Source organism: Budorcas taxicolor, chromosome 7 (genome assembly GCF_023091745.1).
Source record: "Budorcas taxicolor isolate Tak-1 chromosome 7, Takin1.1, whole genome shotgun sequence".
Classification (NCBI taxonomy): Eukaryota; Metazoa; Chordata; class Mammalia; order Artiodactyla; family Bovidae; genus Budorcas; species Budorcas taxicolor.
Window position 1 is genome coordinate 36,264,577 of NC_068916.1, and position 16,221 is coordinate 36,280,797.

Below are 16,221 nucleotides of genomic sequence, written 5' to 3' on the forward strand. Positions count from 1 at the left end.
AATAAATAAATGGGATCTAATTAAACTTAAAAGCTTTTCACAGCAAAGGAAACTATAAACATAGTGATAAGACAATCCTCAGAACGGGAGAACATAATAGCAAATGAAAGAACTGACGAAGGGTCAATTTCCAAAATATACAAGCAGATCATACAATTCAATAACAGAAAAACAAACAACCCAATCAAAAAGTAGGCAAAAGACCTAAAAACAGACATGTATCCAAAGAAGACACATGGATGGCTAATAAACACATGAAGAGATGTTCAATATTACTCATTATCAGAGAAATGAAAATCAAAATGACAATGAGCTATAACCTCACACCAGTCAGAATGGCCATAATCAAACAATCCGCAAACAACAAGTGCTGAAGTGGGTGCAGAGAAAAAGGAACCCTCTTGCATTGCTGGTAAGAATATAAATTGATACAGCCACTATGGAAGACAGTATGGAGAATCCTTAAAAGAAGAAAAAAAAGGAATAAAATCACCATATGACCCAGCAATACCAGTTCTAGGCATGTACCCTGACAAAACCAAAACTGAAAAAGACACAGGCACCCCAATGTTTATTGCAGCACTATTTACAATAGCTAGAACATGGAAGCAACCTAGATATCCACTGATGACTGGATAAAGAAACTATGGTACATATATACAATGGAATATTACTCAGCCATAAAAAGAAACACGTTTGAGTCAATTCTGACAAGGTGGATGAACCTAGACCCTATTATACAGAGTGAAGTAAGAGAAAAACAAATGTTGTATATTAATGCATATATATGGGCTCTAGAAGGAAGGCACTGCTGAAACTGTTTGCAAAGCAGCAATGGAGACACAGAGGTAGAGAAAACTCTTGTGGACAAGGGTAGGGGAGAAGAGGGAGTGGGTGAGATGAATGGAGAGAGTAGCCTGGAAGCATACAATCTAGCATATGTAAATAGACAGCCACTGGGAATTTGCTGTGTGGGGATTCAGGGAACGCAAACTGGGGCTCTGTAATGACCTAGAGAGGTGGGGATGGGTGGGAGGTAGGAGAGAGTTTCAAGAGGGAGGGGACACATGTATACCTGTGGCTAATCTATATTGATGTATGACAAAAGTAAACCAATACCAAAAAGCAATCATCAGTCAATTAAAAATAAATTTAAAAAAATATGGTACTGGCTTCAAAACAGACACAAAGATTAACAGAACAGAGAGCCGCAAAATAACCCCGCACTTATAGTCAGTTAGCCTGCAACAAAGAAGGCAAGAATATAGGATGGAGAAAAGACGCTCTTTTCAATAAGCAGTGCTGATAAACCTGGGCAACAAAATGTCAAAGAATGAGATTAAAATCTTTCTTCACACCTTATACCATTTTTGGCTCTGTATCCTAAGGCAAAATAAGCAAAAGCAAACGTAAACAAGTGGCACCTAACTAAACTTAAATGCCTTTGCGTAGCAAAGCAAATCAGCAACAAAGCAAAAAGAAGGGCTACTGAATGACAGAGGTGTGTGTGTGTGCTGAGTCATGTCCAACTCTTTGTGACCCCATGGACTGTAGCCTGCCAGACTCCTCTGCCCATGGGATTTTCCAGGTAAGAATCCTGGAGTGGGTTGCCATTTCCTTCTCCAGGGGACCTTCCTGACCCAGGGATGAAACCCACGTTGCTTATGTCTCCTGCATTGGCAGGTGGGTTCTTTCGCACTGTACCACCTGGGAAGCAGCTCTCAATGAGAGAGAATATTTTCAAATAACATGGTCAAAAAGGGCTTAATATCCTAAATATATGAATAGTTCATACTGACTCAATATATTTTTTAAAAACTAATTATAAAACAGGCAGAATAGCTGAATAGCCAGTTTTCCAAGGAAGACAGACAACCAATGGGGATATGAAAGGATGCTCAACATTGGTACTCACCAGAGAAATGCAAATTAAAATCACAGTGAGTTATCACCTCACACCTTTTAAAATGGCTACTATCATCCAAAAGTCTACAAATAACAAATAATGGAATGGATGTAGAGAATAGACAACCCTTATATACTCTTGGTGCAGATGTAAATTTGTGCGGCTACTTTGGAAAACAGTATGGAGGCTCTTCAAAAAACTAAAAATAGAACTACCATATGATTCAATAATTTTATTCTTGGGTATATATTCAAAGACAAGTGAAACAATCATTTGAGAAGATACATGCACCTCAGGGTTCATAGCAGCATCATTTACAACAGTAGAGATATGGAAGCAACCTAAATGTCCTTCAACAGGTGAATAGAAAAATGAGGTGTTTATTGTTGCTGTTGTTGTTATTTAGTCACTAAGTTGTGTCTGATTCTTTGTGACCCCATGGGTCCTCTGTCCAGTGGATTTCCCAGGCAAGAATACTGGAGTGAGTTGCCATTTCCTTCTCCAGAAGGTCTCCTTGACCCACAGATTCAACCTGCATCTCCTGCATTGGCTGGTGGATTCTTTACCAATGAGCCACCAGGGAAACTCTATCACTTATATATGTTTTCTAAAAAATAAACCAAAGAAATGTATATAACAAAACAGAAACAGACTCATCGATACAGAGAGCAAACTACTGGTTTCCAGTGAAGAGAAAAGTGGGGAAGGGGGAAAATAGGGTTATGAGATTAAGAGATACGAGATACTAACTACTATGCATAAAATCGGAGAAGGCAATGGCTCCCCACTCCAGTACTCTTGCCTGGAAAATCCCATGGACAGAGGAGCCTGGTAGGCTGCAGTCCATGGGGTCGTGAAGAGTCGGACACGACTGAGCAACTTCACTTTCACTTTTCACTTTCATGCACTGGAGGAGGAAATGGCAACCCACTCCAGTGTTCTTGCCTGGAGAATCCCAGGGGGGAAGCCTGGTGGGCTGACGTCTATGGGGTCACACAGAGTCGGACACGACTGAAGTGACTGAGCAGCAGCAGCAGCATGCATAAATCAGAAAAGTAATAAGGATATATTGCAAAGCATAAAAAGATATAGCCATTGTCTTGTAATAAACTTAAAGTGCACGTGAAAGGCACTCAGTCATGTTCAATTCTTTGTGACCCCCAGGGACTGTATAGTCGATGGAATTCTCCAGGCCAGAATACTGGAGTGGGTAGCCTTTCCCTTCTCCAGGGGGTCTTCCCAACCCAGGGAATGAACCAAGGTCTCCTGCATTACAGGTGGATTCTTTACCAGCTGAGCCAAAATGGAAGCCCAAGAATACGGGAATGGGTACCCTATCCCTTCTCCAGCACGTCTTCCAGTCCCAGGAATCAAGCCAGGGTCTCCTGCATTACAGGCAGATTCTTGACCAACTGAGCTATGAGGGAAGCACACTGTAATAAATTTAAATGGAGTATAATATATAAAAATACTGAATCACTATATTGGACACCTGAAAGTAATATGATATTGTAAATTAACTCATACTTCCTTTTTTTAAAAAAAAGGAGTACACTGTAGAAAACAGAAAGTGAAAGTGGAGTCGCTCAGTCGTGTCCAACTCTTTGCGACCCCATAGACTGTAGCCTACCAGGCTCCTCTGTCCATGGGATTTTCCAGGCAATAGTACTGGAGTGGATTGCCATTTCCTTCTCCAGGGGATCTTCCCAACCCAGGGCTCGAACCCGGGTCTCCCACATTGTAGAAAGACGCTTTACCATCTGAGCGAGCCACCAAGGAAGTAAGTAACAAGCAGTTCAATAGCTCAGGGAAAGGGAACTAAAAATGATTTTATTTGTGTGAATTCAGTTCAGATCAGTTCAGTCGCTCAGTCGTGTCCGACTCTTTACGACCCCATGAATCGCAGCACCCCAGGCCACCCTGTCCATCACCAACTCCCGGAGTTCACTCAGATTCACGTCCATCGAGTCAGTGATGCCATCCAGCCATCTCATCCTCTGTCATCCCCTTCTCCTCCTGCCCCCAATCCCTCCAAGCATCAGAGTCTTTTCCAATGAGTCAACTCTTTGCATGAGGTGGCCAAAGTACTGGAGTTTCAGCTTTAGCATCATTCCTTCCAAAGAAATCCCAGGGCTGATCTCCTTCAGAATGGACTGGTTGGATCTTCTTGCAGTCCAAGGAACTCTCAAGAGTCTTCTCCAGCACCACCACAGTTCAAAAGCATCAATTCTTCAGCTCTCAGCCTTCTTCACAGTCCAATTCTCACATCCATATGTGACTACTGGGAAAACCATAGCCTTGACTAGACGGACCTTAGTCAGCAAAGTAATGTCTCTGCCTTTGAATATGTTATACAGGTTGATTGTAACTTTTCTTCCAAGGAGTAAGCGTCTTTTAATTTCATGGCTGCAGTCACCATCTGCAGTGATTTTGGAGCCCCAAAAAATAAAGTCTGACACTGTTTCCACTGTTTCTCTATCTATTTGCCGTGAAGTGATGGGACCAGATGCCATGATCTTCATTTTCTGAATGTTGAGCTTTAAGCCAACTTTTTCACTCTCCTCTTTCACTTTCATCAAGAGGCTTTTTAGTTCTAATACCCTGTGCATTAATACAAGGTACTTTATACATTAAATCTCCAGAAATGAAGATGAGTTTTCAGAAAAGTAATATAGTATGGATGCCACTTGGATAAATACATCTCAGGTGTGTACTGACTTTATTGCACAGCCCTTTACATAGTGAATAGTGTACTAATATGCCTATGAAGGAAAGATAGTGTAGCTGAGTAAGAAGAACCCTTGCAGAACTAATGTAATCACTTCCACTTCAGAAAACAAGCTTTCAAATCAGGGTTATTTCTATGAAACTAGAACACATGAAGTTCAAAGTTCAAACACTGGAACTGTTGTTGAGTCTCAGAAGACACTGTCTCTTTCATCCACAGATGAATATATATAAAAGAATATATATAGCCTTTTACTTGTGCCAAGTTCAAAACCTGACAAGTATTTTTCACTTATTTAGGACTACTGTGGATGGCATACATCTAGGGTGACTTAATATGGGTTTTTCTCCCCAAATCTTTTAACTGTGGTAAAATCCATATAACGTAAGATCTATCACCTCAACCATTTTTAAGTGAATAGTTAAGCTGTACACAAGATTAATTTTAAAAGTGCATTTTATAATATTTTGAATATTTACACCTATTTGATTTCCTAAATGTCCATAATAGCCCTATCTTTGCCAGGCAAGCTAAAGCAAACCTGTGATTGCAGCTAGAATTTAAAAAAAAAAAAAAGTCTGTTGATGAAATATTTTCCTTCACCTAGTTACCTCAGCAAAACAACAATGCATTCAACATAATAAGTGTATTCACTCTACTGTAATCCTTTAAACAAAAGGTTGGTTGTTTCTCTGAACTGACAGATATCTCAGGATGTATACTCATGACCTTACATAGAAACCTCTAGGGCAAAAAACTGGTTCACTGGTTTGGCACTTGAGAGAAACAAGCAATCTCTTTGGGTTGATTTTATTTTTCCATGAGACAGCACATCTAAGATTTCATCTTAAATCTATCAATCTTACCCCATCTTTAAGAACTGTGTCTTTTAAAATGACAAAAGTGTGTCTTCAACACCTTTAACTGCCTTAACCATGTTTGAAGCAGGGTCTTGGGTTACTACTATGAAAATAGAGAGGAAGTTACAGGCTGTGATGGGAATTTATATTAAATTAGATCCTTCCTGAGCTGGTAAAATATATGAAAAAAAGAAATGAAAATAAGAATAGTGCCAGTCATTCATCACTTTAGAAACATATTTTAAAATACCCATAAAATTCTATACAGTTCAGAAACTCTGCTCATTCTAACAGTATTATGTCTCTGAAGACCTCATAATGGAAATAAATATTTGCAATGAAAGCTCACTTTGTACAGTACAGGGCAATTAGATTTTTTAAAAACTATTCTTTCTTTATGTCACTTTTGCCTTGCCCTGGTGAGTGATGAGGATTACATTGTGCATATAGTACATACTTGAGTAATGCAATTTTCCAACAGTTTTCTTTAAAATCTTGGCATGAACTGCAACTACAAAATAATTGTGTGCGTGGCAAGTGATCTTTAAAATCATTTTCCAAGATTGGTCTGCTTTCAGCAGAACCTTTTCACTTTTGATTAATACTCTTTCCTGTTTTCTGGTTCAGAACACAGCTTCCTAGAGCTACAAACTCAGTTTATGGAGTGCCTTTGACCTGCAATCCACTGGATAAAAATAAGTGTCAATGCAGTGAAATGCAAAGATCTATTTCTTCAGCATCTTCAGGTTTTCATGGACAATGCAGGGGCTCTGTGAATTTTCAGTTACTGTGTGTGCACAAAGTGCCAAGAAAGAGAGTTAAAGTAGCATTAAAAAAAAATCTATTGTATTTCCTCTAATCTAGTCTGTCAGATGATTTTGGATGAAGTACCTATAGTGACAAGAGCTCAAGAGTTCACTCCAAGTTCTTCATAAAACACAACAAAAGGGAAGTTCCTGCTGAAGCCCTTTGGATTTATATTCATTCAATAACCCTTCAGAGTTATTACTTTGATTTCAGTAGCACCAAAACGCACACTACTTTCTCTCCTCATTCCCCTCATTAATATCCACTTAACCATATTCTGATTATTCTGAAAAAAACACAGTGAGAACCAAAAGGTTCGAATTCATTAGAAACAGTCATCAATATTGACAACCACTTTGTCCTCATACCCAAAGGGCATCCACCACAAGACTTAAAGTTAGAAAGAAGGAGCCAAGTTTTTATTTCTTCAAGTCTACTACTTAAATTCAGTTCCCCCATTTCTTTCCTTGTACACATGCCACCATCCCTTGCTCTGCCCCCCATGCATAATAGTGCACACAATTCTTTATGAAAGCTGAGGAAAGGGGCAAAAAATGGGAGAGCTAGGAGCAGGTAACCCGTGGGAGACACTGTACATTGCTTTCAAAACTTAAAATGCATGATAGGGTATAAATTGTCTAAAAATACAAAATAATATCAGTTCATCCCTGTTTCTGATACTTTAAGAATAGTACAGCGCTTTCTGATATCCTGAAGGGTTTCAATACTCTTACGAAAAGCAGAAAAGCTACACAGAATAATAGTGACGGTAAAATTTACTGATTAAGACATGGACTTTATCCCTGGTTCAAATATTGACTCATCATGTTGTTGGCTGTTTCCTTGGACAAGTCACTTAAAATCTCTAAGTTATAATCACTGTCTTTACCTCAAAGATGAAGAAACTGAAGCTTAGAAACTTTAAGTACAAGCTTACATGAGACGTAAATGACACTTGAAACCGGATACTTCTTAGTTTAATAGTCCTGCTCTTTCTCATTATTATGACATGACCACCTCACCATGATTATACAGAATATTTTTTCCTACATGTAAACCCTTCCATCTAGGGTCACAAGCATGTCAAGTGCTGAGCAAATTTTGTCTATTAAAACTATGTTCAGTAATCTTGACTATGCAAGGCATTTTAGTCTGAGGTGTGGAACAGTTGGAGATGAGAAGAAAAGACTGGCATTGGTTAATGTGGACAGATCTCCTTGTGCAAAATTTGAAAGATTAATTAGCCTGATGTGATAATTTTTGAAAACTCTTAGACAAGCTGCCATAAATATGTCCAAGAGTGTGCCTTCTCTGTATGTTTACATAATTTTACCCGAAAGATGAGCAATTACTATTCATGTACATTGGCTGTATTTAGGTGCAAATGAGGTTCCCATGATTTCACAAGTGTCCAAGATAATCATTGTTTTGGTGAACACAGGCCTGAGAGGCAGAGTCTTGGCAGCTGCAACTGAAGTGAAGAAAGCAGTTTCAATATCCTGCGGCAGAACTGTCTCAGCAGGGGCTGGGCTCAGCATGATAAAAGAGAAAAGGACAAAGCAATCCATGGACCAGGAGGCTTCATGTAAATAAGAAGGACATGATTTTTATATGAACCTGAAATCTATTTCTATATCACTCTTTGTAACAAAACCTTTTGTCAGTGACATCCCTAACTTCACGTAGGGTGTATCCGCTACGACCTATGACAACTTACACTTTCCACAGCTTATTTTATTATTTTGTAGCTCTTTAGAAGTCATAGATCACTTTAATGTTGCTGGAAGGATAACAAGTCATGATGAGTAGATCACAATATTTTTAAAACCACAATTTATATTCCATTTCACAATGAATAATTATGTGGGAGACAACCTAGTTAAACAGAAAAGGGTAAAGTAATTCAAGGGGCCAATTAGTAACTGCAAGCAACTGAATCACTTAAATATTATTTATGTTACCTTGGTTTTTCCAAGTAGGAAAAAAATGACCCAAATCTTTTTTAACTTCATGACCTCAACTACTAAAATTATATGAGAACTCATACACAATTTCCATGATGTAAAGAAGAGTGGCAAACCCATAATTTTTGTCTATTTATTTTGACTACATCCTCAAACAAATGTTGACTGACTTACTTTTGAAGGGATTCTTACAAAATTGAACGTGGTGTGACATTTGCGCAGAACGCAATCCTTTACCATCTTGACACAAAGAGCATGGATAAAGTGATGACTTTTAAGTAATTATAGATTAAGATGACTGACTTCAGATAGATAAGTTTAAAGTAATGGGTATTTTTAGATAATTGAATAAGTCAACTAGAGCAGAATAAAATACTGTAGTTAGATTGTACCACTATTATTTATGATAGTTTTGTGATGAGACTCTCTTTTTCTAGGAATCTATATAGAATGTAGACAAATGTTGATGCTGGAAATCTGCTTGTATTTTATTTTGACAGCATTTTGTCACCTCTAGTTTGATAGATGTAGGAAATCTCCTGAGACTTATTGATTCTGAATGCACTAGTAGGAAAAAATTCATTTGCAAGGGAAATACTTGACACAGTGAATAAGGTACCATTTATGCAAAATTCAAAAAAACCAAATTGTGTCAACTGTAGTCTTTTATAAATATTTATGATACTAATTACAGAAATTTGTCCTAGTTTGCTAGTGAATGGGCTAACCAAATCTCATTAGAAAAATTAAAATTCAGTAAGCAGAATCTTATTACATCTATAAACTAGGATGGGCATTGTATTTGAATGTCTTACCTTAAACGTCCTTATATACATTATTTGAGAAACTGAAAAGAAAAATATAATCCTGATGCATAAAAGCAGATATAAACAATCAATCAGAATATTTTAGAGTACCAAGCCAGGCATTTCAATTATCTTGTCTGAGCTATAATCATCAAATAATATGTTCTCTACCTGCTTCTGATTTATAAGAAATAATCCTAGAATTGGTGTCAGTATATTTCTTTCTCCAATTAATCAGCTAATTAGTCAAGTCATTTCAGTATTTACAGAACATGGTAATTTTTTTTTTTAATCAGAAATACGTCCTTTGTGCTTTGAACAACATCATCAAAAAAGTAAAAAGATTTCTCCCACAAAATGAGAGAAAACATTTACAAATCATATTACCTGATAAGGGACTTGTACTTCAGAGCACACAAAGAACCCTTTATTCAGTTCAGTTGCTCAGTCATATCTGACTCTTTGCGACACCACAACTCACTAATAAAATAGGTAATTCACGCACTTTACAAATAAGAAAGAGGGTCTTCACTGGTGGCTCAGTGGCAAAGAATCTGGCTGCTGATGCAGGGGACACTGGTTCCATTCCTTATCCAGGAAGATCCCACATGCTATGGAGCAAATAACCCTGTGCACCACAACATTTGAGCCTGTGCTCTAGAGCCCTGGAGTCGCAACTACTAAGCCCACATGCTGCAAGCACTGAAGCACACCAGCCTAGAGCTGGTGTCCACAGCAAGCAGAGCCACTTCAGTGGGAAGCCTGCTACTGCAAGGAGAGAGGAGCCCCCACTCACCACAACTTGAGAAAAGCCCATGCACAGCAAAGAAAACTCAATGCAGCCAAAGATAAATGAAAAAATAAAATTATTAAAAATGACTATCTGAATGCATATTTCCTCAAAGAAACAGTTTCTCAGAATGTTAACCATAGAATTAGAAGATGATCAATAATTATATTCCTAGATATCAACCCCAAATAAAATGAAAAGACATATTAAAAAGCAATGATCCTCCAACTAAATTTTTTTAAAATCTAATTAATATAAAAAACATACATTCACACAAAAGCAAATACATGAATATTCATAGTAGCTGTGAAGTAGAAACATGCTAAATGCCTATCAACTGATGAATGGATAAATATATGGTGTATATATACCATGGAAAATTATCATCAGTACAAAGGAATTAAGTACTAAGATATACTAGAACCTGGATAAACCTCAAAAACACCACACTAAATCAAACTCTTTGCGAACCTGTGGACTGTAGCCCTCCAGGCTCCTCCGTTCATGGGATTCTCCAGGCAAGAATACTGAAGTGGGTTGCTGTTTCCTTCATCCAGGGGATCTTCCCAACCTAGGGATCGAACCCAGGTCTCCCACATTGCAGGCAGACGCTTTAACCTCTGAGCCACCAGGGAAGCCTAAATCAAAGGGGCCACTTACAAATGACCATGTACTATTTAACTCTATTAACATAAAACATCCACAACAGGCAAACCTATAGAGACAGAAATTATATTAGGAGCTGATTAGTGCTAGGCAGAGAGGTGAATGGGGAGTTCCTACTGTTTGATGCATTGTTTCTAGAGTTATGATTATGATAGTTACATTACTCTCAATATATTGGAAACCAATAAATTATAAATAGGTGAATTTTATGATGTGCAAATTCTATCTCATAAAGCTATTAAAAAAGATTGTGTCTTTTTCTTTCTGTATTTGTATAACCCATACTCTAGATTACTTAACTACTTTTGTTTATTGCTTAAATTATTTTTTAAAATACAGTTTTAATTTTCATATGGAAATAGCCCATTCAAAACTCATTGTTGGATGAAAATTCACTTGAATTAGTAAAAATTAATAGAATCATATCTACATAAAAACCTCAAACACTTTATAAGAATTATCAGTTTGGGTATTCCATGTCATGCTGCTGTTGCTGCTGCTAAGTTGCTTCAGTTGTGTCTGACTCTGTGCGACCCCATGGATGGCAGGCTCCTCTGTCCCTGGGATTCTCCAGGCAAAAGTACTGGAGTGGATCGCCATTTCCTTCTCCAATGCATACGTGCATGCTAAGTCGCTTCAGCCGTGTCCGACTCTGTGCGACCCTATGGACAGCAGCCCACCAGGCTCCTCCATTCACAGGATTCTCTAGGCAAGAACACTGGAGTGGGTTGCCATTTCCTTTTCCACCATGTCATGCTAGAAAATAATAAATTTCCTGATTCATATTAAATGTGAGGCCAATGTTTTGCATCTGTCTAAAAGTTTTAAATGTGTGTGATTAGGAAATAATATTAAACTAAGATTCTAGGCTTCTGATATTTAGAAAGAGTAGTTATTAGATGGTTCAAAATTTGATAAATTTTATAGTTAGGAATGCTAGTGAAGGAAAGGAAAGAACCTCAGGATATCTGAAAAAACTTCTCAGTAATGTCTATCTGTTGAAGTCACATAAAGGAATAAAAAGGTAGTGAAAAGTAGCAAACGGGAACAAATCATAGATAGTAATACATTTCAGGCTTTTTTATTGGGAGAGAAAGAACAAATTTTTAAAAAAGAGAAGAAAGAAATAGAACTAATGAAACAAAGCATTGGATGATTGATTTTCCTAACTGCCTCATGGTAACAGTAATTTGGGATCAGTTTTCCATGATAAATAAAAGACTACTGGAAAAAATTTCCTTTACCATTAGTCATAAGATACATATTTCACCCTTACGGAGGCAGGAGGGCATGGAGTGGTAGCTGGAATCAGGCCACCTGTGTTGAATTGTATCCCTCTTACTGAGAGTAAGAGAAGAAGAAGGCAATGGCAACCCACTCCAGTACTCTTGCCCGGAAAATCCCATGGGCGGGGGAGCCTGGTAGACTGCAGTCCACGGGGTCGCTAAGAGTCGGACACGACTGAGCAACTTCACTTTTCACTTTCATTACTGACAGTAACTTGAGGAAGTTAATTAATTTCTATTTTCTTTGTTTCCACAAGCAAATATCATACAGTGATGTCTGTACATCTTAGATATATGGTATGTTATAATATAAGGCTGTTAGATAGGACTCTATTACGAGCTGGCACTTTAACAACAGAAATATAACTTAATCTCATTGGTGAATGAGCAAGTAAGCACAGTGATGTCTAAGATTTCCTCCAGTTCAAATTTTATGCCATCCATTTTTTAAAAAATTTAGAATCTGGTATTAACAGTTTGATCTATAGGCTGGCCTGCAAGTGGTCAAGATCAGACCCATGAATTCTATCCCCACCACTTGAATAGTCAGAGAAACCTCAGGTAGACTGTGAATGAGGAAAATGCCCAGTGGAAAAATCTAGAATAACACAAATCTATCTGGGATGGCCTTTTTGCTGCATCAAGTTGGTTACTGCAGTGATGGAAAGGAGTATAGCAGCTATTTTTGTAATACTGTAACACATTTTGCAACACATTTTCTTCTGGTTCTTCAATCAAACACTAACATGGGCACTGCTGTGAGGGGACTATGCAGAAGTTATTAAAGTGCTAATTAGCTGACTTTAAGTAAGAGAGGCTACACTGGTGGACCTGACAATCAGCAGAAGCCTTTTAAAAGCAGACTTAGGCACCCCCTGAGACATTTTCCAACTATTGGTGATCTACAATTTACTTTTTCCTTACTGGATTTTCCTTTCCTTATTACTTCTGAAAACAGCTTCATTCAGGGCCCATGGGGGTTTCAGTCCGCTAATGATCTTGCCTTCCTGACCATCTTTCCTCTGGGTTGCAGACTTCCATCACTGGTTCCCACAACCATGTGTTCCTTCTAAGTTTTCTCTCCTTCTTTCCCCACTGACAGATAGATAGACTACACTTTTGATTAAACAAGACATTGATTACTTTTTTGATTAGACAGACATTTGTAAGAGGTCCAGAAAATGTTTCTTTCTGTCCTCTCCACTTCAGTTCTTAATTTATCTGTTCATGGCAAGCACTTCCTTCGTAGCAATACAAAGGCCCAGGCGTTGTTGTTGCTGTCCAGCTGATGAAATTCTAATTGAGAAAATAAACTAATAAGAAAGACCAGATATCAAGAGTAAGTAAAAGCCAACAGATATAAATTCAGACCTCCTTATAAATCTAAATTTTCGCCTTTAACTACATATCCTTGATCTTTACATATAATATCACTGTTCTTGAAGTTCTCTGCAACTCATATGAATTTTAGATTGTTTTTATTCTTTCTATAGAAAAAAATGCCAATGGGATTCTGATGAGAACTGCAATTAATCTGTAGACTGGATAATAAGGACATCTTAATAATATTAAATCTCTAATCCATAAACATGAAATTTCTTTCCATTTATTTGTGTCTTCAATTTTTAATCAACATTTTATAGTCTTATATCTATGGATATTCTATCTTCTTAGTTAAGGTATTCCTAAATATTTTATTCTTTTTATCTTACTGTAAATGGGAAAACAAATAAATGTTATCCAAATCAGAGAGGAAGAAATAAAATTATCTCTGCTTGCAGATGACATGATGTTATGTGAACAAAATCCTAATGATGCCACATATCCAAAACAAACAAACAAAAAAATCTGTTCGCACTAATAAACTCAGTTGAGGATGCAAAATCCACATGCAAAAATCAGTTATACCCCTATACAGTAACAAGAAACTAAATATTAAGAAAACAATCTCTTGTATTTCTAATTATTTATGTTAATCATCTTTGGGACATATTCAACAGTTTCCAGTAAAGAATGTTCTGGAAAATATGTGATTCTAAAGGTGTACTATACAAAAATGCAGTTTTGTGAGCAAGTTCCAAACAACTTCCTTCTCTTAAGGAAGTCAGAGTAGTGTTCAGAGAAGAGCTACAAAGATAACAAACAGTTGGAATATAGGAGCCATTTCAGGAGCTAAAGAAGCTGACTATGTCTGGAGACTGTTAAAGCAGAGGATTATAACTCCTTGTTTTCCAGAAAGTCCTGGAAAACAAGAACAAAGAAAATGGATTTTCACAGAATGAGCCATATTAAAAATACATAAAATTGTCTTGGTAGTGACTATTGTTAATCACTGAAATGATTCAGGCCATAGATGCCCCTTCTTTGCAGACTTATAAAAAGTAAATGGTTTTGGTTCAACCAGGAGAAAAGGTAATGAAAGAATGGGTCTCTGATGGATCATATCAAGGTTCATTAACAGAAAACAACTGCTTAAAGGAACTTTTGAAGAAATCATATATCTCTTCAAAATAATTTGCAAACTGAATCTGAGTGATAACAAGTGACCAGCAGATATCTCAAGGCTACAAAGGATATTTTTTTATCCAATGTATTTTAATGAAAGAAACTGAGATTTATGAACTCATGATTTGCTATATGTATAATTTTGGAAAGCTCTAAAAATGTACTGTAAATTAAAAGATATAGATACATTTAAGGGAGTAAGTGTGCAAAAGTCACATTATATATTATGGAAAGCATTTACCTTTCTATATAATATCTAAAGTACTTTCAAAGCTTGAGTATAGCAGATTGTTACAAATAGAATAAATGTTATTAGAAAAGAAATCCAATACTTAGAAGGGTTAAAAAACAGAAATGATCCTCATCCTTGAGAATTCAAAATCTAAAAGCGAATCTGATTAGGAAATACTTAATTGCCTAATGCACAAAAATGTGATGCTAATAATACAAAGAGCTGTAGGTGCATAGAAGATGTAGTTACAGCCTCTACTAGGGAACAAAATATTCAAAATAAGTTTTAGAGAATGAGCAAGTGTTTCTCAAACACATAAGGCAGTGGGTAGGCTAAGGAGAGAAAACAACAAAGGCATAGGAGAGAGAGGATGATATGCCAAAGAATGTGGAAAGTTTAGTATGCCTGGAAGGCCAAGTAACCACAGGAATAGCAGAATATTAGAACCAGACTATAAAGGTACCCTTGCCTGGAAAATTCCGTGGACAGAGGAGCCTGGTGGGCTGCTGTCCATGGGGTCGCAGAGTCGGACACAACTGAAGCAACTTAGCAGCAGCAGCAGGATAAAGGTAAAGAGTTTGGATTTAAACTGTTCAATGAAAATCCATGTGTAAATTAGTTTCCTTGGTCTCAATCCCACAGTTCTAATTGGGAAGATGATTGTGTTGCAGCTTTTCAAGGATCAAAGTTTGAGAATCTAGAATACAAGGCAATGGGGAAACAAAGAAATTCAATGTATCTTTTTGTGGTCCTGAGAAACCTAACAAACTCTTCCAGAAAATTTGTAAGAAGAGTCAATTACATCACTTTTCTTGATCCACAAATGGTTTCAAAAAGTGCTCAACAGGACAATAGTGTCAACTGTGCCCCTAGACTGGAGAGGAAAACAGACAAATCTACAAAAATCTCCCAGGTCTAAATTCACTGCACAGTGCATTGGAAAATGACCAGATTTTCCTTCAGTTCCAAAGAAACAGAAGATGTACTTCGGCAAATAAAGTAAGATTGATTAATTTACATGCACAGCTGCCTTCCAGGCTAACTGTCATCCACTTGACAGGATGAAGCAGCCTGCCATTCCAAACATGACTATTTCATAGCAAAACCATGACTCTTACCAATAAATAGCATCAAGGGTTGGCAAAGAGGGCAGTGAGAGATGTTTATAGTTGTGTTGCCACCAGATAAATACCCCCAACACCTGAAGTTAGCTTTGAGTGACAAAACTTTTCAGAGGAAATGTATAAGACATAAGGTTTTCAGTAAATCAAAGATATTTAAGTCCTTGACTTTCAAATAATCATTCAGTGCTTTTGTAACTTTTAAATGTGATGTGAAAAATGGTTAAAGATAATATGAATGATCTTCTATTGCTTATGTGATAAGAGAAACTAAAGACTGCATATTTTAGGACTTAATTCAATTGTATGGATTTGGGAAACAATGAAACCTAGGAGTAGAGATCACTTATGTGGTATGCTTGTACTCAGAACATGAACTAATGAAAGGCTAAAAATAAATAATTATAGGAATATGTTTAAGGGTAGAAATATGAATCATTTGCCTCTAGGATAGAATTTTAAGCATATGCCTTATAAAGTAAATATAATGACTTTTTTTGGAGCCCTACCTAATTGATATAAGTAATGCAATAAAAAGTACTTTGTAAAC